Raw genomic sequence first — 24,492 nt, forward strand, 5'->3', positions numbered from 1 at the left:
GTTTCTGATGGCCCTTCAGAGTTGGTGTTAAGACCTTAATTTGCTGCCAGAATGATACAGCCCTTGTTGCAGGCAGGGGTTGTTCTACCAAGAGATGCAGCAATGCTGCAGCCAGGAAGTGGAGCAGGCCTGCCACTCGGTAAAGCTGTGCAGATAAAAATGGACAAGAGACATCCATCATGCATGTTCTGGCTGTGCATCAGCTGCTGAAGAGGGAGAGCCAAGATCATCACATTTAGGGACGACAGGGTCAATGACATGTCCTAGTTCAGCTTTTGGAGAAGCACCATGTATTCCTCTGCACAGCTGTCCAGGTCAACCAGAGGAGAGCAGCATTTCGGCTTCAGATTGGCTTGCCTGGTGCTGGAGCCTGGAGAGAAGTGGGAGGAAAAGGAATGAAACTTCATCAGCTGCACAAGGACCAGGCATTCATCCCTAGACAAAATACTATGATCAAGAATACAATTTCCACTGCTATGTGACCTGAAGAAAATTTCAATAACCACTCTCATTTTCACATGATAATTTTTCATCTATTTTTATGGACTATAGAGAGACAGAACTTCAGCACAGATTCCTGCCTTGAGTATTTGCTGTTTACAAATCAGATTTTCTTTTGTTTCTGAGCATGCTGTTCCAGCAGAGAATCCTTTGTAAATCTCTAATTACTCTGCAGGCCACACACTATCTGATCCTGGTGGTCTGTGAAGAACAATAAAAGTAGACTTACAATAGCCTTCTTTAAATAATGCTTGGCACTTGACCATGAACATGCATGCATTCTGAGGTTTCCATTTATTAAAAATCTAGCACTTTTTATTGAGAAAATTAATGGTTCAAAATCACAATGAAATACCACTATTACAGCTGATCTTACCTAGAAAAATATGGCACTAAACCTAATGAGAATGAACTGTTCTCTCTCCATTTTGCATACACTGCTGACATCCATATGTGGTGTTACAAAAACTGTCTTTGGCCTTTTTAGAAAAATCTTAATGTGTATTTAAATGAAAACATAAGTGAGTTACAATCCTCTGAAGTACTTTATTCAGTTAACTCTTTTTCTTTCCTCAGTTGAAAGATTTGAATTATATTGTTTTCTCCTTGAAAATATCTAGTGTGATTACTATGATAATGCCATTTGTGCCACTCTGGGTACATTTATGTCGTATTTTTCATTTATAACTCCTTGTTTCAGATTTTTATGATTAAACCATTAGAAGTCCAATCCTGTAAAAAAGACTTAGACAGGAGAACTGGAAAAAAAACATATACATGTGCTTGAGTGCCCAGCATTGTCCTTATAGTAAAGTTAAGCATGAATGCAATGCTGTGACCTTCTCTGCTTTGTGAGACAGGCTAACTGCAATGGGACAACTTGGTTCATGGAATTAAGGTTGGGTGCATTGTGTAAGTCCAAAGCTAGAGTTTTCTCTGGGATGAAACTATAGGATTGAAAGCTCAAATGTCACTAGCCTAGAGAAAAAAAATGGAAGCAAATTGTTTCAGTTGTTATAATAATGCATAATTGAAAGATATGGGAATGGTCTTATATTAGATGCCTCTTTTAGTTTATGAAACAAAAAAAAAATTAAAATTAAATTTTTCAGGTCATTAGTCTTTTAAAGGCAGAGAAGTTTTAAGAGCTATTGTGAAAATGCCAGATAACTCATATTTTTTTCTACTGGTCATTTATACACAGATACACCCACAACCTAATTTTAAAAATAATATATTTCATAACTGCTCACAGATTTTTCTGTATGTGCAGCAGCCAAATAGACATGAAATTCTGAAACAGATTTAATGGAGGAGTTGAGTCTATTGGGGTTAAAAATCTCCTGTCTGCAGGAATTTAAATATGCATTTAAATAATAGCCCATAGTAATTCAAAGAACTCCTATGCTGTAGAGAAGAAATAGAATAGTTACTAATAGGAAGTCAGCTAAGTTATCATAAAGATATTTGAAAAGCCCCATGGCATGTGGGTTCATAGGTGGGGGAACAATGCCATGGAAAACCACAGCTCCCTCCTACCTGGGCTGTCCGCCTGGCTTGCAAAGAGGAGATTCAACAGCCAGATTTTTACCCTCCTGCTCACATTCCTCTCTGATTATTCATTCACACAATGAGTCCTATTAAAACCAAAGGGACTCCTTGGGAGAATAGCATTACTTGCCTGTGGGTAATGGGTTCTTGATTTGACTCCAAGAAAGTAAGATTTAGCAACATTGTGCTGCCCAGCTGTGGTAAAGTGATTTGGCAAATTGACTTATAGTCTTGGCAAATGAGACCTGCTGAAAGGCATTTACACTGCTTCCAAATTAGCACATGCTTGATCATCTCTGTTTACCAAAGAAACTGTCTTCAGTGGGGCAAATATACCAAACAGAAGGTTATAGTCTTTGACAGCATTTGTGAATGCAGTTTCCATAGATAAATATTCAGTTTCCTACAGTTTTCTCCTTTCTGATGTATTACATAATTTAATGACATCTCTGAGCTGCTTTGTATTTTCTGTTCTCGTCCATTGAAGTCCCGAGCTTGCTAATAAACAGTCACACAAACATCTCACTGCTTACAAAGACACTAGTCACAACAGTAAAGTTATTTATAAGTTTAAACCCGTGAAGAACTGTGCCTGTAGGATTAGTGCCTTAATTTAATTTTTTTTAATGTTTGTTTAATATTTAAAATTGATTTAAGTAGCTTTTGTCATTATGATTGAACACAGGTGAAGAAAGCCATTTTTGGATGCTTATCTTCCTTTCATCTTTATTAAAGTTTTTCTTTATTGAACTGGAAAAATAATAAACTTTTCACCTTAGACAGCAGGTTGAAGTATGACATTGTAATTGTAATCCAGATGGGAAACACAAGAAGACGGATAAAAGAAAATGAACTGCAAAGGAGCCCAAGCTGAAGAGGTTGACAATGCTGTAATGGTACCTTCAACTTAGTTTCAAGCTGTTTGTTTTTGCACTGAACACAAGTTTCCATTGTAACATTTTTCTTTATGAAAAACTATGGCGATACTTTGGTTTCCATGGTGATGTTTTTCTTTTTCGTACATATTTGTCCTCAAAAGGCAGGAAGCCCACCCATTTTTCTCTCTTTTAGCACTTAATAATTGAAGTCAAAGCTGATTTATTTTTTATGTCAGGGTGCCTTAAACACATTCCTCTATCAATGAAAACTCCCACAGTATTACAGTCATTTACTGTAAGCAGTTTATTCCAAACACTACTTCAGGAAAAAAATTCCAGGTTTGAAAACTTGAGAGTGCCCTACCTTTTCTCCCCCAGAATCAATTGACTCCAGAGGGCATCAGGGCTAAACTTTCAAACTATTTCAGGGCACACCGCCCTACACACAAAGCTTCTGGCTTCATTAATATAACATGCAAGAGATGCAACATTTTTGTTTCTTGCCAGTGACCACAGAATACTTGGAAGAGCAAAATGTCTTATGAAATTAAGCTTTTTGGAAACAGAGTTGCTGTCTTCACCTGGCTTGCACCACTTTGCATTTACCGAGCAGCACTGTTATTTTTGACTCCTCCACAACAGAGCTGAAAATAGTAAATAAACTAGGATGGCCACTATGTCAGTTTTTCTATGCCTCAAATCCATCCTTCACCTGGTATTTTGCGAACGTTTCTCAAGTGAAAAAAAGTTAGAAACTCAATCCAAAACAATTTTTCCATTCTCAGGTTCCCAAGCTGATGCATTTTATTAGCAGAGCTTTGTATGTTAGAGGAAAGATACCCTGGTGAAATATGTTGTCTAATTAGTTTTGAATCTAAAAGCACCAAGGATGTGTGATATAATTAAATATACAAATGCTACTTGAACCTAAACAGTTCTTACAGACATTGAGGTAACATCAGAATGATGCCTTCAGAAGGTATTAAGTGGCAATGAGCAGGGTCTGGATGCTATATTTAACACCTGGAGTGTGTGGGTCCCCCTTAGGCGATTTAGTATGTGTCCTTAGTATTTACAGCATTCTGTATGATTCCCCGTTTCCCAGCAAAACTGAAAAAAGGCTTCTCTAAATCCATGACAAACGGGTGCCATAAACCAATGCCAAGATGCTTGGCCAAACTGGTAGAATAGACTGGAATTTGGGATGATGTCACCATGGTGACACGGTGATGAGCATGCTACACAAATGCAGCCATTATTTAACTTAATGGCTGCGAGTCATTAGAGCATTACTCCAAATTCAGTGGGCTCTGTAAGTGCAATGCAACTAGAGGGGACTATCAGGAAAATAAGAATTAAAGAGGCCTTAGGAAGAGTTGTTGAAAAATCAGGTACTTCTGTCACTGTTCTCTTTCTGGCCAGCAGAGCTGAGCTAGGTATTGGCCAGGCCAGTCAGAGCACATGGGCTGCAGTGCTGGGCACAGTGGGGGCTCCTCATGAGATGGGAAGGGCACGGCTAGCACAGCAGGTTCTCTGGCCAAGGACCTGTTTCACCACCTCTTGTCAATCCTCCCAGACCTCTGCAGATGGGAGATATGTGTGGATAAGAAGAAATGCTGACATCTGCACTGCACTGATGGAACTGCTGCCTGCCCAGAAGTGAAGGGGGATGAGATACCTTTGCTTCTCCCCTCAAACACCTCTGTTCAGACATAGGATACTGAGGCAAACTCCTCTTTCTGAGTGGCCTCTGTGAGGACCCTGTCTCTTTATGGCGCAGCTCCACTGAGACTGGTTTTCCTCCTCTTTGAGAGATCAAATATTCTATTTTTTTCTTTGTTTGTTTATTTTTTGTGATTTCTTGAGAGGAGAATATGTATACTGTTATGGATTTAGGAGTAAAGAAACAAAAGCTGTTGAAAACAAAGATCAATCATCAGATTTATACAAAAAATAAAGAGACAGCTAGACAGATGCACATACATATATACATAGTTCTCACCCACAATGGTAGCAATATATTGGTGTACAATGAAGAAATATGGAATATCATTAAATGTTGGACAGACCAAACACAGGATTAAATATACATATATACTTCTATGTATAAAAACTGTAGAATACGTGCAAGTGAAGTGAGCAGCTGAGGTTTCTGAAAGCAGTGTCTAGGTTAAATTTTATAAAACTTTTTGAACTCATCAATATTCTCAGTTTAACTCTCTCCATTCTTTGTTTTCATATAGCCTAATAAAGACAATATTTTTGCTTTGTGGTAACATGTTGGTTAATGATACATACAGGTATTCAGTCTAAGCCTTGGGCATTCCTTCTGGATTTATTTATCTTCTATTGTAGAGCAGTGGTGGTCTTTCATATATGCACTAATAATGTTTACATTTCTGAAATGGAATGCAGACTTTCACTTGAGGTAAAAGATCACAAGGTCAAGGAAACTCAGAGATTAGATCTTCTGCCTAAGTAGGCTGCACCCAGTAATACTTTGGAGATCTTGATAGCTAATGTTAATACCCTCCCACAGAGCCAGAGGCCAAGGCCTTTTGAGGACCAGCATTTTTCTTAAAACTGCCTTCTACAATTTCTTTCAATAACCCACTCACACCAGTGCAACCACAACTACTATAACTAGCTTTTGGGAGTATGACCATATTTCAGGTTCACCTTACAGCCTCAGCCTGATCCAGACCCTGTAGAGAGAGATGTCCTTCTCCTGCCCATTGCTAATGGAAATGCATTGGTGGCCATGAAACAAGAAATGCTATTAAACTCACTGGTAGTATAGGCAGGTCAAACACGTGATGGTGATTTTTAGTAGAACAAACTCACCTATCAACAGCTTGGAAAGGAAGAAAGTGTAAGTCGGCACCTTTGAGACTGGGCTGTTTGGGTAGTAATGTCCCTAAACAATTAAGTCTGACAAGCTGCAGAAAATCTCTGGAGGTAGGCTAACTCATGAGTTTTGAATTAATTGGTGGTTACATTTAACTCATTCAGATATTATGAGACTAAATTAGTAAAAATACTGGGGCTGTTCAAGTATTCTTTCCTAGGAAGACTTTTTGCACTGGATAAATATCGAGCATCATCCCCATAATGTGTGTGTCATTTCCAAAAGGAGTCCAAGTAGATTTTGTTTTCCTATCAGCTCTCATACTGTTCTTTGGTATTGAAACTTGTAGGCCCTGTTCAGCCTAGCTTACTTTTGTGCCTGTGCCTAAGTAAAGAATTTGAGTTGCAACTTCCCTGGAATCATAGTGTCTGTAATAGTTTAAGACTATAATAGAAGCAAAGTAAATAGAAGAATTTGCATCTGCTATTAGAGAATCAAAGATAGTTGAAAGATATTGAAGATGTAGAAGAGTTTCTACTACTTTCACTTTATTTCTTACAGAGCAAACAAACAGAAAAAAAGCAACCACCAGTTGGAAAATATATTTTAAAAACGAAAAGGAAAAGATTTTCCTAAATTATCAGTTTTTTGACTGAAGTATTTTGACTATTTTACCTGAAATAGTATTTCTAGTTTTTCAGCTGGAAACAGATGTTAGTTTTGAGCAATATCAACGTGTTTCATATTTTGAGAGCCTCCTGGAAATGATAGTTCTTAGTCTTATGCCCTCCTTCTTCCCTTTCTTATGGTTTACAGTTAGGCCACTTGTCTCATGGTCAGCAGTGGCCACTCCTTAGTAATGAATTATTACAATACTCAAGAGAGAATTTGTAAATTCCTCAACTGGCAAAACGCCCCTATTGCTGGGCTTTGTGTAGGAATTTTTCTTTTTGCAATGCTGAGAAAGGAAAACATTTCCTTTCCGGTTGTAAGTCTGCAAAACTATTTGCTCATTCCCCTGAACTTGCCTGTGTCTCTTTGCAGAAAGATCCTTCTTTTTCTTGCAAGGTGCTGTGTATTTTGTGTGGCCCCCTGGTATCCCTGAAATCTAAATTCATCTTTCTCTTGTACTGAAGGGAGTGTAAGGGATACTGTGTGTGGATGTTTCAGCTGTGCAACTCTATACAGATCACAGAGGCATCATCCAAATGTGCAGCCATTTATTGGCTAAACAGGAGAAAAAGGCTCCTACAAATGGTGAATGAAATGGAGACTGTTTTGGACCCTCCTGGAACCAAGTCCATGGCTACAGAATATGCGCAGCCCGATGGTAATGAGAAAGACAAAAAGGATGCCTGAGGAAAATCAGTGGCATTTATTTAGTTGCAGTCATAAAGAAAATGGAGCCAAAATCAGTCACTGCAAAACCAGACAACTTCAGACTTGAGTTCTGATTCCAGCCAGTTTCTAAAAATAACATGAAAGCTGCGGTGAAAACTGATAAAAGCTTGGAAATACCAAACTACAGCTGGTCACCGGGCTTGATTCACTGCTTTATTAAAGCCCCTTTAAACATCTTTGGCAGGGCAAAGGGGCTTTAAAGTGAGTGTGAATTATATGGTTAAATACTTTCAGGTGATTTATTGCAGCTTGTATTGCTGTATAGGGTTATGAAATATATATTTTCTAGTCCTGTTTGCCTGAGTTGTGCAGGTCTAAGGAACTCATGTGTTTGCAGGATAGCTGCAGCTGGAACACACAGAATGAGGCATGCTGTGGGGGCCTCAAGCTTAAAAGCAAACCTCAGACTTCTCAGTATGGAAGTTTGCAATATACCAAATTATATTGATATTTACATGGAATTGTCTGCATTAAGTACAAATTTTAAAAGTTAATAAGAAATTTAGACTTCATTCTATGTAGGTTTCCAAGTCTGGCAACCATAATTGTACATTTATACATAAAGTTCAAGATATATACTCTTCAGAGAGGTCATTTTATAAGTTGGTAGAAGCCTAAATTTCCCTCTGTAAAAGCTATCTAATTAAATTATTTTGTCTTAGTTTTAACATGATTAGGTAAATTTCCCAGGCAATATATTTCTCTGGGTTCCACCTAATCCAACTGAATCTCTTTTAATTGCTAAATTGGTGATTTTCTAGATAAAGGGTTGTACTCAAATCAATGACAGTTGTGTATATTGATTACTAACCATGACTATGAAAATACCATTTGTTACTTCAGGAATGATAGTAGAAGGAACAAGCTAACTCCAAACTGAAAGGAGATCAATGTGTTGTATGTAGATAAAAAGAAGCATGTTACCTGAGAGAGCATCAATTTTTTCATGGACTGTGGACAAAATATGAAAGTAAAAGGAATTCTATGGGTCACACACTTAATTACTGAGGTTTTGTATTATTTTCTTCTAGCATAAGAGTGAACAAAGTTAATTTTTTTCAGTCACAAAGAAGGAGGAAATTCTCTAAGCCATTCTGGAATATGTGAGGGCATATCCATTTAAAAGTGAAGATACGTGCTGTGCTATTTACACTCATACTCAGTGGTTTAGAAATAGACTGGTGTATCCTGTTATAATAAGTACTCCTAGGCAGACATGCTAAACTGGCCAGGGATGAACACCTTGTGCACATAAACCAACTGTGTCCAGGTCTCCAGGAGAAGCTCACTTTTTCCCTTTTCCTCAGACATATGAAGTTAGAATTAAAGTATTCATGTTTTAAGAGTACACTTAAGTAAAAAAGTGTAACACATTGGAATAGTAATGGCAAACATGCTTCCTTGTAAGCATGTATTTCTGTTTCTTACTCTACTCTGAGCTTAGCACCGAAGTGGATTGGCAGATCATGGCAAATTGAAAGTTTTTCTGCTGTAAATGCGCAATAGAAGAAGGATTTAGTCCACATGTCAGCTGCACTTTCTGCACTTTAAGGAGAGATGGGATATTCTACAAGGAAATTGATGTGAAGGACATAGTATATGTTGTGCAGAGCTGCTGTGCTGAAGTGCAGAGCAGCTTGGGGCAGGGGAGAGAGTTTGCCAAGCAGAGGAGCTGCAGGTGTCCTAGAGGACCTCAGTCTCTGCAGACAGGTCCATGCTGCCAGCTGGCTCTGGGAAAGCCCAGTGCTTGCTCTGCAGTGAAGGGGAGAGAATGAAGGAATGACCTCATGTACCTGGAGAGTGACCTGATGGAAACTTCCCAAAGCCAAATTCCGCAGTGTTTTGGAACTGCGACTTTTTGTCTGTCTTAGTTGTCCTTTCTGGTATACAGGTGGCAAACCCCTACAGGTAAGGCTGTGTTACTAGACCAGGAGGTGGTAATTATTTCTTCTTTTGTGACACTAATAAAGGTACTAGTCTACCGGGGCCTAACTCATCCCTGATAATCATAATTCCCTGATGAACTCCAGACTTACCTACTGGGATCTTTAGGAAGTTACTCAAGTCTAAAGTAACAAAATTTTTTGTGGTGCTCTAATCTTGAGGAAAACTGCAGCTATTATAATCAGTGAAGAAGTCATGAACTGAGAGTCCAAATTCTTAGCCTGTTTCTAATTACTTTTCTGTCTGATCCTATGACATTTCTGTAGCATTTCTTTCACAATGTGTTATTGTGAAATGTATGGAATACAGTGGCAAAAGATCTGCTTTCTTAATTTTGCATAAGTATTCAAATATTTACCCCTCCAAACAGGGAAGGGAAGGGAAGGGAAGGGAAGGGAAGGGAAGGGAAGGGAAGGGAAGGGAAGGGAAGGGAAGGGAAGGGAAGGGAAGGGAAGGGAAGGGAAGGGAAGGGAAGGGAAGGGAAGGGAAAAATTTCCAGAGTGAATTTAGAAATATTGATTGTTGCCTGAACTTAAGGTACAAGTTAAAAGAGAAAATCTTTTATTGATTCCACATTACTATTTTGTCCTGTGATTCTGCGCTTGTGGTATTTTAATTAATTTTTTAAATTTAGCAATTATAGGTGAAATTATAGGTGTTATTAAAATCAGAATAAATTGAAAGTTTTCAGTCATATAGCATGAATGATTTCCACTCTACAAGCTGACATAATCCTAAATAGCCTGTACCTCTTTTCAGATTTGCTTTTGACAGTGAAAGAAGAAATACAGAACAAAAATAAATACAGGTTCTCTATTGAATTAGTGAACACAATTTTATAGACACAGAGTTTCCAGATTATTCACTACCACTTCAAATAAACAATCTTCCACAGTGTTACTTCCCTAAAATATTTTGGATGGATGTAACAAGTCAACTAAAATTACCCACTGATAAAAAAACATGAGAAGTTGAAAACTTGAATACTACTGTGGCTCAGAGAACTTCTAGCTAAAAGTAAACAAGCTAACTCCAATGTTAATCTTTTATTTGTTTTTAAAAATTGAAGAAAGTCATAAAAACAACTCACAAAGAGAAATTTGTCATCTGGGCAAAGTGAAAGAGTGTGATCCTCATCAGAAAAGAAAGAGGTTTTGATATTACCCAGCTAAACTGGATTCATGTTGATTTATTTTTCTGCTGCTGTTGTTTTTCCTTTTCTTCCAAGCATTAGACAAATGCTAGTTTTCTGTTTTGTTTCAAGCAAGATGATTAAATGTAGACACTAGCTAGCTTGCTAAAGGAAAGATTGTCTCAGACAATTAGCACCCTTATTATACGGTTCAGATTTTAAATCAAAATTAGAAATAAGACTGTCACCCTGTTTTATATGAACCACAGGGAAATTTTTACATGTACAAACACTGATTAGCATTTCACTTCCATTTGTTAATTTAATTAGGTTTTTTCAGATATTTTAAATATTTTTTCGAGCAGAAGTGCTGCATTTAAAGCTTTCATGTGAAGGTCATATGGGCAAATCATGTTTTGCCAGGTGGACTCTCTGCAGTGCTCAGAATCTTGATAAAAAACAGCTGCAATGGCCTGATACTGGTTGAGGCTCAAAAATCAGACTGTGCAAACAAATATATCTTGGCCCTAGATACTTGCCACATCTGCCAGCAATTAGTTATATATCAGGACTAGAAAGGGGCGCAGAATAAACAAGATCTGATTTCAGAATAAGCAAATAAACAAGGAGCTCTGCATCATTATTCATCTAGTGGATGTGGAATAACATAAATTGCAGGCTTAGGTTCACAGCTGTCAATCCTTGAGGTTTAGCTAAAAAGTATTAGGTAACAGAAGATCTGATTGACAAATACTTCGCAGATGCTCTGGAGCACATTATCTCACCTGCTTGCTGACTCCAGAGTGCCACCCAAACACTCAGCCACGGTGCTCCTGGAGACAGATGCTAGGGGCCAGCTAGCTGTAGGAGGAGAAAGAGCCACTTCTAAAGAGCTTCTTCTGATGATTTTTAGGGATTCTACAAATGGTGGTGACATTATGCCAGTAGTCTTGCAAGACATCTGCCTTTTCAGAATTAGATGACAACCTAAATCAAGTAAATACTAATATTTTGAAGCCTGGAGGAGTTTTTTTAAACCAAGTTTTTATGAGGATTGAAGGAGGGAGGGAAGCTGAAAATCAGTGAAAATACTGAGGTTTCCTGGCATGCAAAGTTTAGTTGCTGTGTAAAGAAACCATGAATCCTGACTCTCATCTTGCAGGAAAAATATTCCAAGTTTTGAAGATATTCCAAAATATTTTGATCAGTTGCCTGAGAGCATGAAATGAAACAATGTTGAGTTTATGTAACAAGAACATTTAATGACAATAAAATTGACAAATAATAGGTTATGTTTACTATTTAGACAAAGCAAGGCATTCTGATATCTAGTTTCACTTAGAAGATTGTATTCAACTAAAATCAAAGCAGGAAAATAATTTTATTACCTGCAGGTAATGTGGGATATGATATAATGACCTTCATTCAAACTGCAAATCATTAAAACTCTTTAACGGGTGACCAGGGAGGACTTCAGATTCAAGTCCAACAGCAGTGAAATATGAATAAGATCTATAGTTTAATTGAATCAGTGATTCTAAACCTTCATACACAAATGGCATGAGAAAATCAGGAATGTGGAAAAATAAGTTTTCACTCTAAAGTATTACATTTTATTTTGAATAATTATTAAACTCAGCTGTGCTGGAGAAAACATAGGAAGACTCTGCACTCTGTCAGGTCTCTCTGATACCCCAACTTTATTCTCTCTAGAGAATCCTCTGATAGTTGGCAACAAGCAGTAATCTAACAAAAAAGGGTGAGCTTCTGCTCCCTTGCACAATGCAACTCCTGTAGTGGACCAGGACCATAGTTCAGAGAAAATCAAGAGTAGATATTCTTCTGACGCCTGATCTGAATGACATATGAAAAAGGACTTTTTTGTGTTTGTGGAATAGGAATTAATGAGCATGTTTTTCTCATCCCTAGATTGATAATGGTCCTATAATCACACATTCCATGGCAATCAGCTTCAAGATTTTAGTTGATTCTGGCCAATTTTCAGTCAGGCTTGCAGAAAGCAAACTGGTGGAGGTATGTGAGGGTATAAGTTATCCTTCCTAAGCTTTGGGGAAATCAATTTTTCTTCAGCATACCTATGAATTAGGGCACATGCCTTAGTAGGACCTCAAAAATTATCTTCTGTCTCTTTGTACAATGTGCGAGTCATGGCAGAAGTTCATAATGACCCATTTAGGTTTTGTGGGCTAACCAGGCTTAAGAGCTGTAGTCATTTTGCTTTCTCATGGATTAGAAAGAAGAATATGTCCTGGCCAAGAATAATGCAGTCATGTCCGAAAGGAAAACTAAGAGCTCTCCTCAGAAACAAAAATTTCAGAGAAGAGAATAAGATACCTCTCCTCTACAGCCTCAGATAGCTGTATTCAAATTCCAGAGCTCACAAGAAGATGAAATAGAATAAAACCTGAATTCTAATCATACTTTACATTGCCTTAAAAACTCGCATATATACAATGGAATATTTTCTCTGAGTTAATTAAAAAAACACTCTTTTCATCTTATTAACTGTGCTTAACCAAACCAGTTGAAAGTTGCTTAAAAATATGAAATAGGAAAGGAACTCATTAAAAAGTGAATTAGCATTTCACTGATTTGAATTTAATATGATTGCATTTATACACTACAGAAAAATTACCACTTTATTAGAAGTCATTTGTATACTTAACTGCTGTATGAATTCACCTTTGATGTAGTAGAATATTATTTGTATTAACTGTTAAATATTATAAGGCAATTAGTCTTGCTCTCTTCTGCTTCTAAATAGTGAGTTATTAGATGAACCTGATATGATGCAAGTCTTATGATTTGTGGCCCAAAAATCTCTATTAATCTCTTGGGTTATGTCTCTGTAGTGGCTTGTCTTTATTCCAGAGAAACTACTACTTTAGGAAAGGTATTACGAACCTGTTGCTGGTATGACAGGACCCTAAGGCCTAGTTTTTCCTCTCTGATCAGTCCAAGAACCTGCAGAGTGTCTGCAAGAAAGTTGGCATGATTTTTCTTTTGGGAAAAACATTGTGGCTGAGTAACAGCATGCACAGAAGCTGTCCCAAAACCTGAATGCCTCAGGGAAGTTCTTTTCTGAATTTAATGTCCTAAAATAAAATTACAATAGGAAAAAGAAGATTATATGTATTTTTTCAGATATATTATTTATATATAATATATGTATATATTTTTCAAATATCTAGAGGATGTGCTGTCAGCTTTGTGTTCTAGTCATTCCTGATTCTTGAAAATGTTGAAAAATATTTCTAAACCACATTTCAAAGTCAACTCTTCTCTTGTTCAGGACTTCAAATTGTGTCAGAGCAAAGTGCATCAGACTGATGTAAATGTGCCTTTTAAAATGAAGCCAGAATTTTTGAGTCTGGCTTCAGTCATATCATATTTCATTCAATGGCCACAGGATCTTTTTTTACATAGGAAGGAAGGAAGGAAGGAAGGAAGGAAGGAAGGAAGGAAGGAAGGAAGGAAGGAAGGAAGGAAGGAAGGAAGGAAGGAAGGAAGGAAGGAAGGAAGGAAGGAAGGAAGGAAGGAAGGAAGGAAGGAAGGAAGGAAGGAAGGAAGGAAGGAAGGAAGGAAGGAAGGAAGGAAGGAAGGAAGGAAGGAAGGAAGGAAGGAAGGAAGGAAGGAAGGAAGGAAGGAAGGAAGGAAGGAAGGAAGGAGGGGTATGAAAAGAGGCAGGGAGAGTGAAAAGGAAGAGGCAAGGAAGGAAAAAGAACATTTCACAATACTTTTGCTCTTTGACTCACTTGGGAAAGGTTGAACAGATTCAGCAGATTCTCTTCTGGCATTGTGGGTCTAAAATTCATATCATTTTCACTGACCAAGTGTTCATTCAGAAGTGTTGCATTCTTTTCTGTTTGAACAGTACTGCAGCCTCTTAAAAGGATAGTCCCTTCATATCTGTGGTTAAGGACTTTGGAAGGTGCTCTACAGTGACTGTTGATTTTAAGTGAAGTTCATGCAGAAGAGCATGCTTCCTAAATAATCTTCCAAATGTCTGTTCCATTCTTAATTTACAAGGGATTGAAACACTATAAGCTGATTTCCATGTTCGTTCACTTTCTGTTTCCCTTAGAATTTAATCTAAATCTTGCCAGGTTTCATTTGCACCATATTAATTTTACCATATGCCTGCTTTATAAGGAAATGTGATAGGGAATCATAATTTATTCCCAAAAGTAATTCAAAAAATTGAGTTTTTAAAAGCTTTCAATCCTTAGCAATGTTTAGCCAATTTCAGACAGACAATTTACATGGGAAAATCCCAGACTGTTACTTCTAATGTAAGCCAACAATTTTTAAATATCTAAGACCTATATTTTAAAAACATGGTCAGTTGCAACTGCCATCATATTCTGCATTTCAACAAAGTTTGGTGTTGTTTTAAACAGTGCTTTTTTTCCAGTCCTGCAAGAAAAAAATAAAGCATTAGGAATATTATCTAACCAGTCAGCAAGTCTATTGGTCTATCTAGGTGCGTACGGCTCATATGTCTCCAAGGATCCCCTTTAGCTTTTTAAAAGGAGGTAAAAAATCCTACATTTCTGTTATTATTTTTTTCTCAGCCTTGAAGCAGTTGATAGGTTTGTGTATGCCTGTGTGCATTAGTCAGCTATAGACGCATACTTGTGTAAAATAATGGGTTCATTAAGGACAGCTGAATTGAAAAAATATGGGCACCTCATTTTCAAAACCCCCTTTTGTTTACATGATTGTTGTGAATGAATTCACAGGATCTCCCATGATCCTTAAGACCTCATTTTCCAGGGCTTGCGATCTTTTGCTTGTAGTATGAGGCATTTCTTTCTGAAGGGGAAAGTAGAATCTCTCAGATAACTTTCCAGATTCCTGGAGGAGACTGTAAGAATCAGGATGGACTTTTATCTTTGAATTTAGTGTTAGGATGGAGAATGCCAGCTTGCAAAGCAGATCACCAGTTGTGTTCCCAGGGAGCTGTGTTGTTTAAAAATGGCCTGCTGCCATCTGCCGCAAGAGACCTTTGACGGAGAGAAGCTGTCATCTTTTTCTGTGCTCTTATGGAATCACAAAGCCTGTGGAGTTACTGTGCTCTCTATGGCAAGTTCAGACATGAGGTTTAACACGAGACTCAAATTTCTGGAAATAATAAATGGGATGAATATATATATGTATGTATGCATGTATGTATGTATATACTAGACTCTAAAAATTTTGATAGCCATCAGCAGTGAGTATTCTGAGGATGAAGATTAATTTAGTCAAAGGCCTATTCCCTCAGTAGTGAGATATGCTGCAGAAGAAGCAAATGCTTGTGTCTTTATGAGTTTCTCTCTTGGCACACTATCAAGCAGAATGAGAAGGAAAAATCTCTGTGGAAAGAATAAAAAGCTTGCAGCTGCCGCCCCACCACCACCCCCCCAGCCCTTCTTCACTGCCCAAATCATTTTTTACTATTTAAATATGGAAAAGGCAAAAGTCTGAATACATTATAAAAGAAGGTGTTGAGAGAAGATTAATAAAATGTGTGTCATCTTTTGCATTCATGACTTCTACTACAGAGGGATCTGCAAAGACTGTAGTGCACACTTTTGTCATCTTTTCCCTAGACATAAAATGGTAAGGAAGGCATAGATGAGAACTAAACATGTTTTCATTCTAGTGACTTGCATACAAATGTGTGTTGATGACATAGCACTGCTTAGAGGGAATCTGTTACAGATTTAACTTTCCTGTTTGTTACTGGTTTGGGTAATAATAGATGTGCGTTAAACAGAAATAAGTCAAGGTCATGGTTTTGGAGCATCATTCACATTCATCAGACTGCATCCATCTTCCAATCCCATCTTTGCTTTGTACTAAAACATTTCTTTTTCAGATGACTTCTGTGAGAATTCTTATAGTGTTGCAGCAGCATACTCCTGTATGATATTCACAACCCCTAAACAGGGAAATTACAGTACCTGTCAAATTGATGTTCAAACACCACTGTGCTTCTGTGGGATAGTTTTCATTTACTTTGTTAATTTTTGTTTCCAGTGGTAAAGTCATGTTTGTATGAAGTTGAGCTGAAGATATTTATTATCTCAGTATGTTAAGTAAAACAGCCATAGTATATAAAGGCAGATTATTGGCTGAATATTTTGCAATCAATTTACAGTCTCAGAAGGAAACTTTTTCTCTTTTCAATTCTTTGTAAAGCCATGTGCAATAACCTTGTTTTCTGAAAAGCATATGCCAACAATTGCTATTGTGATATGTGATAATGTATTATTAATGTAACTAAGCTCAAAACCAGGCTCATGTGTAATTCTTTCTTCTATTGTGGGCTGCTTTGTCTAGAACATGGATGGGGGCTGACTGCTGCATCTGTGCACAACCAGGTCTCTGAAACTGCCCCCTTGTCCTTGGAAACCTCATGGCTCTTTCTTCTTGTCTGAGCTGGAGGTAAAAATCTTTATGGGTTTGTGCTTGGGCAGGGAATGACTGCATTTCACCAAACTGTATTGAAGAAATAGTAATAGTGGATATTCTGAGTTCATTGCTTACTCTCCTGGTTCTAAATTTGCTTTACTTTTTCTAAACCTGTCAATGCCTCCATTTTGGAATTGAGATGCAGGAGAATTGATATTGCTCTTCAATCACCTTAGCACTAGATTGGAGTCGTTTGATAAACATGGAGCTTTACTTTATAGACAGAGGTTATGTAATTATGTTTAACTCTAATTCTTCTAAACGACATCAATAAGACTTAACATTTGAAAATTATACAAAATTAAAAGATGCTGCAAGTAAACGTAAGGACAGAAAAATAATATAGGATCTATGAAATTTGGTAAAATGTAGTAAAAATAGGTTCACATAGGTGAGAGACAAAGCAGAAAAATACAGATTAGCACATTTTGAGATGAAGAGAATATGAAATTGAGGTATTCATCAGGAAGATAATACTTGAAAACCAAATGGGTCACAGGGACCTATTCTGAGATATTATAGTGTACTTGTTGAACTTACAATAAGGCACAATGGGAAAAAAAAATGCAAAGAGTAATTGTTTCAGTGAAACTGATTTTGATACCAAGAAATCCTTTTTGCCCTTTTGCACCTCCAGAATATCTTAAAGTCACTGTCTCTTTAATATATTTTATTCTATTCCAATTAAAACCTCAGAGTTTCCACAAAAGAGGAACTCTTTAGTACTCTACATAAGAAAAGGAATAAAAACACCTATAATTGTTCTTCCTGCCAGTTAATGCTCTTTTGAGAAGTTTTAACTGCTTTGTTTGCTTATGTAATAAAGGTTTTATCAAGGATTGTCTGAAGATTAAAAGTGGTAGTTTGTCACTTTCTAAAGTCCAACCTGAAACAGGATTAATCAGACTGTTTTAAACTTAGTATCTTGGTGTTCTGAATGTAACATGAAACATACAGCTGGCCCATCACGATTCATCTATAGTCTCCACATAGTATCCAGCAAAATTTAGAGATGGCTTTATGGTATGGATTTACTTTTTTTTTTTTTCCAAATCCTAACTGGTAAAATGGTTTTGCCAACTGATTTTATTTTGCCGGATCTGATCTCATTTACAGCTGCAATCAGATGAGGTCTTTCCTGACAGATGACTAAGTAAATACTTCCCTTCAATGTGATTCGTTTGGGACTGCAATGGAGAAGCAGAAATTGGGTAAGCAGTAAAAAATGTCGAGTTTTTTCAAATACAGAAGTCTATGAAAGTAACTATCAAAACAAGGTCACTGAACTCTCTGATTTTGAAAAGAATTTTATTTGCACGGACTGCAGCTTAAGGATCGTAGATATTAAGATGCAAGCCGGAATAAGTATGCCTAGAGACTGTGATAAGCACCTGAACTTGTAGCTCTTCTGATCTTTGATTTTAGAATGCTTTTCCTGAAAGTGATACTTCAAGGATTGGCGGCAGTAGTTCTAACCAAAATGTTTGTTTCATTAACAAAATTCAGCTTATTTCTCCTCCTATAGGCCTTACTTCTGATTATATTCTTATGTGTCCCATCAAGAATGCAGTTATTTGTGAAGTGTCTGTGGTTGCTGTGTACTCCAGTTTGAACACTCAGTGGGCAATACATTTTCTAGAGTATTAAATAGTTTGAAAAAACTATTGTAAAAAAAAAAAAAAAAAGGATATGAATTAAACACTCAAACCCCCACATTTCCAGCCTTTTAATTCTTCATCAGTACAAGTGAAAATGTCTATCACAGCTGTCATGACTCATGTACTCCTTTATTTTTAAAATGGTGTGTGACTTCTGACATTATGGCACTTCTGTGCTGCTATGTGTGGGTAGATGGAAGAGAAATTTATCCACCTTTACTGAGATTTATCTGCTAATTTTTGATGAGAATTTTTTCTTCTTCGGGGACAAATGTGAAATATCGACCGGTTTTCCGTTGTCCATAGTCCCACAACGTGAAGCATCACAGGTGTTCCTGATGGAGCAGTTCCTGTGGGCACACACATATTTTTCAGAAGAGAGTGGCAGAAGAGGCGGGGGCAAGTGCTTCTAATCCCACAGGCTCAGGTTTTTCTCTCACTGCTGAAAGGCAGTGAAGAATGTGTTATGTATGGAGCAACTGGGTAACTTCTCTGGAGACATCATGGGTTTAAATACAAAGGCAGTCTCTGTGCATGGAAGAAAATACCTTGAAAAGCATCAAGTTGGCGAAATGAGGTCTTCCTGACTGTGTTGTGGAGGCCACTTGTGCACCTCAACACAGCTATGAATGGTGCACTTATCAAATCAGATCTTCAGAAAGTGAGTCATAGGGAGTAATGAGGCCTGAATGGACCAGTGGTATGAACTTTTGAAGTTACCAAGGGGTACACAGGAATATGTTACCCTTAGATAACTTGTTTATATATCTAGGAACTTCACCTTTCATCTGAACTATCTGACTATAAAGTCTCTGACCTCCATATTATTATCTGAAACTAAGATCAGAGCCGAGGTCCCAATTCCTAATAAATGCAAAATAGTTTTGGTTTTGTTTTTGTTTTCTTTCCTCTTTCTTTGAACTGTAATATGAGGTATTACTTATCCGTCAGATGGGTCAATGAAAAGGTAGGTGATAATTTCCCTGGACCAAAAAATTATGTAATTTAGTGTCCAATTTGAAGCCAATTGAAAAGTCAAATTTGTTGTTTTTTGTTGGTTGTTTTTTAATTAGTATAACTTCAATGACACGAGTGGATTGGTTCCTAATGTAAATGAGAAAGGAATGAAGCAACCATTCTGTCAGAGGAAATGTGTTTGAATTGTCTTGTTCTGTTGGTCACTTTCTCTATTCTGAGTCTTCTGCCTTCACTGACTTCTGAAGTTCTTGACTCTAAGTTCTTTCAACAGTCAGTTTTGAGAAGAAAGATTGATCCAGATTTTCTTGCAAGGTTCCCATTACTTACATGGAACTGATTTGCATTATCACATACCAGCACAGAAAAATACATAAATTGGTAGTTGTTAAGGGAACAAAGTATGAAGTTTAGAATATAATTGCTAGACTACTTACAGGTGACCTCTGGAGGACAGGAACAAGCAATTTAGAGAAGGAGTACATGCAGTACAGTGGTTATCTTACTGAATATAAAGCTTTTTACTACAACACATTATTCCTTTTTATTTAATTTTCAGTTTATTAAACTGCCTTAATTTCAGTGGAGGTGACCTCCTGCTGGCAAAATGGGGAAAACATTGCATTTGGACATGAAAATTCATGTTTTAGATTAGAAGAAAGAGTCAATTCCATCAATACTAAAACACATAGTCATTGAATATGTTGGTATCTTCAAAAAAATAATTCTGATACTTTATTGAGAGAAGTAATTTGACATCCATATTAGAATTGTTTTTAAAAATTCTGTATTAAATTATGTAGTAAGATGAACATGCTCAGATTAGAATAAATGGCCCACGTGTATAGATTGTATATTGATAAATATTTGTATACTGATAAACAACAGCCTAATTAATCAATAAAAGGAAGTCAAGGTGTAACCACTATGGGAAAGCAGTGATGATGAGAAAAACTGATGGAGGCTCAATAACTCCTTCCATTCTTGCAAAAGTGGTCCTAGGTGTAAATATAAAACCATTGCCAATGTCAGTCCCAAATTAAGTATCTGAAACAGTTTGTGATACCTATATGTTGGAACCTGACTTGAGTTCCTAGCCAAAACAATCAAATAATCACTACAGCCTATTACATACTCTACTCACCCTGCAACCTCCTTTGGGGAGCTGAACTGTACTCTTGAATGCATTGACTGCAAAAGCAGACATCCATCAAGATCTTTCTGTGAAGACCACAATTCAGTATCTTCATCAAGGCAAGGAATCCCACCCCATTGTTTAAATTCAGAGAACGCCTCTAGTGTGGCTTTTTCCAGTCCTGAATGTCTCAAATAATCCAGGATGTTTCAAAGAGCAGTAGATGCCTTTGATGAGGATGAGGACAACTCTGCTAAGTCTTTCCACAGAAACACCTACATCAGTTGGAGAGACTTACAGAATTATACAGAGAGAAAATTATTTTGCTGCCACTTCTTAGTCACATTATCATGCCAGAAAATATTGATCAGGCTTTTAAAATTCCAAAATTTACAGACTGATAATGTGGTGTTATATTTTCTATTACTGACATTTCTGTTGATTATTCAGAGGATTCCAAATAACTCTACAAAACTAAGGCTGAAGTTTACTGAACAACTTGTGTATCTGTCTTATTTTGGCTCCACATTATGCTGTGTGAAATCTGCCACATCATACTAAGGGGATATGCTGAAAGTGGTATATATCTGAAGTCTTTCTCTTCATAGACATGCACTGTAGAAATCAATGGTACACCCTTTAATGTTCCTCAAATTTTTAACCTGTGGTTCCTGGAGCTGACCTAAGTTGTTCTTTGCCAAGTTGAAGAATACAAAAATTCAGGTGGCTGGAAATTTCTGCCTCATTCATCTACAAATCCTGAGAGGATCCTTCCTTCTCTAAATACACCTGGTAAGTGGCCTCATGGAAAAGAGAAGAATCCATTCTTTTATTTCCTTCATTGAGAAAGAAAGAATTCCCTGAAGTGGCATTAAAACTGTATGCCACTTCAACCCTCATACAGAGTTCATGGACAAAACTGAAAGCTAGCTACAACTGCTAATCAAAAAAGCTTTGTACTTGAAATAGCAAAACAAAAAAAAAGAGGTAAACTGTATCTACCTATAGGTATAGTTACAGCAAGTCAACCTCAAATTATATCAAATTAGGTTTGCCATAGCATCAGGAGAGATTTTAAAAGATATTAAATCAGAAATCTTCTTGAAGGTTTTTCACTGTTTATGTGGGCTCTCCATAAAAATTCTATTAAAGGTTAAAAAACCAAAAAACCACCAAAAACTCCCCAAAAATCAACCAACCAACCAACCAACCCCTAAACAAAGCAAAAGACAAACAAAAAAACCCAAACAAAAACAAGCCCTGAAAAGAAAAAAACTAAAACACCCCAAAACCACCAGTTTAAAAAGAAGGAAAAAATATATTTACAGATGATTTAAAAAAACTTACTTTTTTTTATAAACAAGGATTTCAGGGAAAAATTCATTTGGGATTCAGAGGAAGAATTCATTAGGAGAAAAGAACTGGCTTTTTTTGGTTTAAAGTTTACTAGGTTCTGTGAAATTATTTTGCTTTCTCTTTTTCATAAAATGAAAATCTAAGTGTGTATTCATTCTAATTAGTACTATTTTTCATTGAGGGAAATTTTTACACAAAATGTGTCATTCAAAAAAACCCCAGACCCAAATTGCAGTTTCTGACAATTAGATAACCTTCTCCAATCATCAGATGTGAATGTACAAATGATAGTGCCAAATAATAACAGACATAAACTTTTTTAGGTTTTCATGGTACTTTGTACACCAGGCATATGATATATGAATTAGTTTTACCGCTGCTAACCTTGAAAAAGTATTCAGGTGTTCGGTCTTAGTGTATACTTATTTACTGATTTCAAAATTTGATAAAAATATTAAAAAATAGATCTAAATACTGATGATGTGAAATAAAACTTGCATATCATAAAATTTCTTATGATATGGCAATATTAAAACAAGTAGAGTTACCCAAGAAAATATCAAAAGATATCACAAGGTAAGTTTAAAAATTCCCATCTTATCACTCTGATGTGTTATCCTAAGATTTATCCTTGGAGTGCATTATAGGTTCTGTTTTCTATTTACTTCCCAATTTTTAAGCACCAGAAGAATTAAAATTTTGTCTTCTCCCAAAGAATTATAGCTATCCTTTATACCACGTATTTTGTACCCTCAAATATTCTGTATTTTGATTGCATTGCCATTCCACTTTTGTCTGAAAGGTTATTGAGGCTGTCAACAGGAAAAGGACTAGCATTACCAGCCAATCAAATTACAGAATACTTAAAAGGTCAAAGTAGTACAGCACACTAACATAATTCACAGAATATATGAGGCTTTAAAACCCTAATACCTTATTCTCGTAACAAAGGTTGTAATGAGAGCAAGAAATGGCACAACATGAATTCATTCACGTGACTGCGATTATAACAAGAACCTGAAATGCAATAAACTTAACCCATTCTTGCTGCTAAGCTAAGACTGTACCTTAGCTTTGTTTCATGGTACCTTGAAAATTATTAGGAAAGATACAGGGTAGTAAGTTTTGCTTATGCATCACCTCAAAGTAATTGTTAACCAGAATTTTTAATTTGGTTTCTATGACATACACACAAAAATCTCCAAACCAAACCAGAAATTTGTTTTAAAGTTTGTGCATTTGTTTTTTTTTTTTTTGGGTTTTTTTTTTTTTTTTTTTGTTTAGCAAGGAGTTTCTTGATGTAGCAGGTGAGGAAGTGTTACATATATTTCTATTTTTCTAGTAGCAAACTGAAGTTGTCTGAAGTCTTATCAACTAGTCCAAATAATAGCAATATAGAAATGCCACTCACAAATATAGACATGGCAGATTATTTGTAGAGTAAAATTCATGTGTTGCACAGTTTCACAGAAATTAGACTGGCTTTTACAAGAGTCTTTACTATCTTTGTCATTGCAGTTATTAGAACATGTAAAACCTTAACAAGTCTCTTTTTCCTGATAGAATATTCCACATTAGATCACAAAACCTTTCAAGGCAAAGACAACTGGCAATGACAAGCAGTCCAACCCCTAACTTCCTAGCACTTTTTTTTTTGGAGTGGTGGGGGGGTGGTGGGGGGTGTGGGGGTGGAGCATAATGGTAAAAGCACTTTTATTTTACATTTTCTTTCTTCAGTGATGTGTGTAGCATAACCTGTTCTATCCAATCCTATCTACAGAGAGGAAATAAAAACAGATTTAACCTACAGACCTTTGGTTAACTTCTTCCTAAACTAAATATAAAATGTTACCTCATCTTGCTCAGATTAAAAGGGGAGAGGGGGAACTCCCCCCTTCACCACACGTTCCCTTATTGAGAATCTCTTCTATATAAAAAGAAGAGCCTGCATATAAAAGACAATCCAGAGACATCTTTGAAGGTTCTCTTTCAAAGCGTCTCTACTTCCCTGAGCGTCTGGGGATTTCTGTTATTAATTGAAGTTAATTTTCTAGGATATCAGTTTGCCATGCACGTGGGAAAGATTGATAGCCTCTTCGATTCTCAAGAGTGTTGGAAATGACACTGTTCCATCACCGGGTGTCTTCACTTTTATCATCACAAATCAAATTATAAACATCGGGGCAACCTTGCTGGAATCTGGCTTCGGGAGATTTCCATAAGATTAATTAGGCGGCCAAAGCAAAGATGGTAAAATCTAAGGGCGGGGGGGGGGTGTGGGGGAAGGCAGGGGGAGGACAGGGAAAGGGGGGGAGAGAGGCACCATTCATTCCTTGTAGAATGGGAAGTCAATTCAACAATGGGTAATTAGCGTGGGCCATGGATTCTCAAAGGCACTGAGGACACTGGACTCTTTCTCTCACTCTGATGTTTAGTGCGGTATTGTGGACCCCTCATTTAATTAGTGCACTTTGATACCCACAGGAGCTTGAAGCTCCAGGGCATGCTAAACACAGACTGACACCAGCAAGCTTCTGCCTCCTTCCAGTCTAATTAGAGACACAATGAGCTGCAAAGACAATGTTTTACTCCAAGATTTCTTCTGCAGATACCTCTGGCAGGAAACAATCGTT

Source organism: Fringilla coelebs (genome assembly GCF_963513975.1).
Source record: "Fringilla coelebs genome assembly, chromosome: 5".
Lineage (NCBI taxonomy): Eukaryota > Metazoa > Chordata > Aves > Passeriformes > Fringillidae > Fringilla > Fringilla coelebs.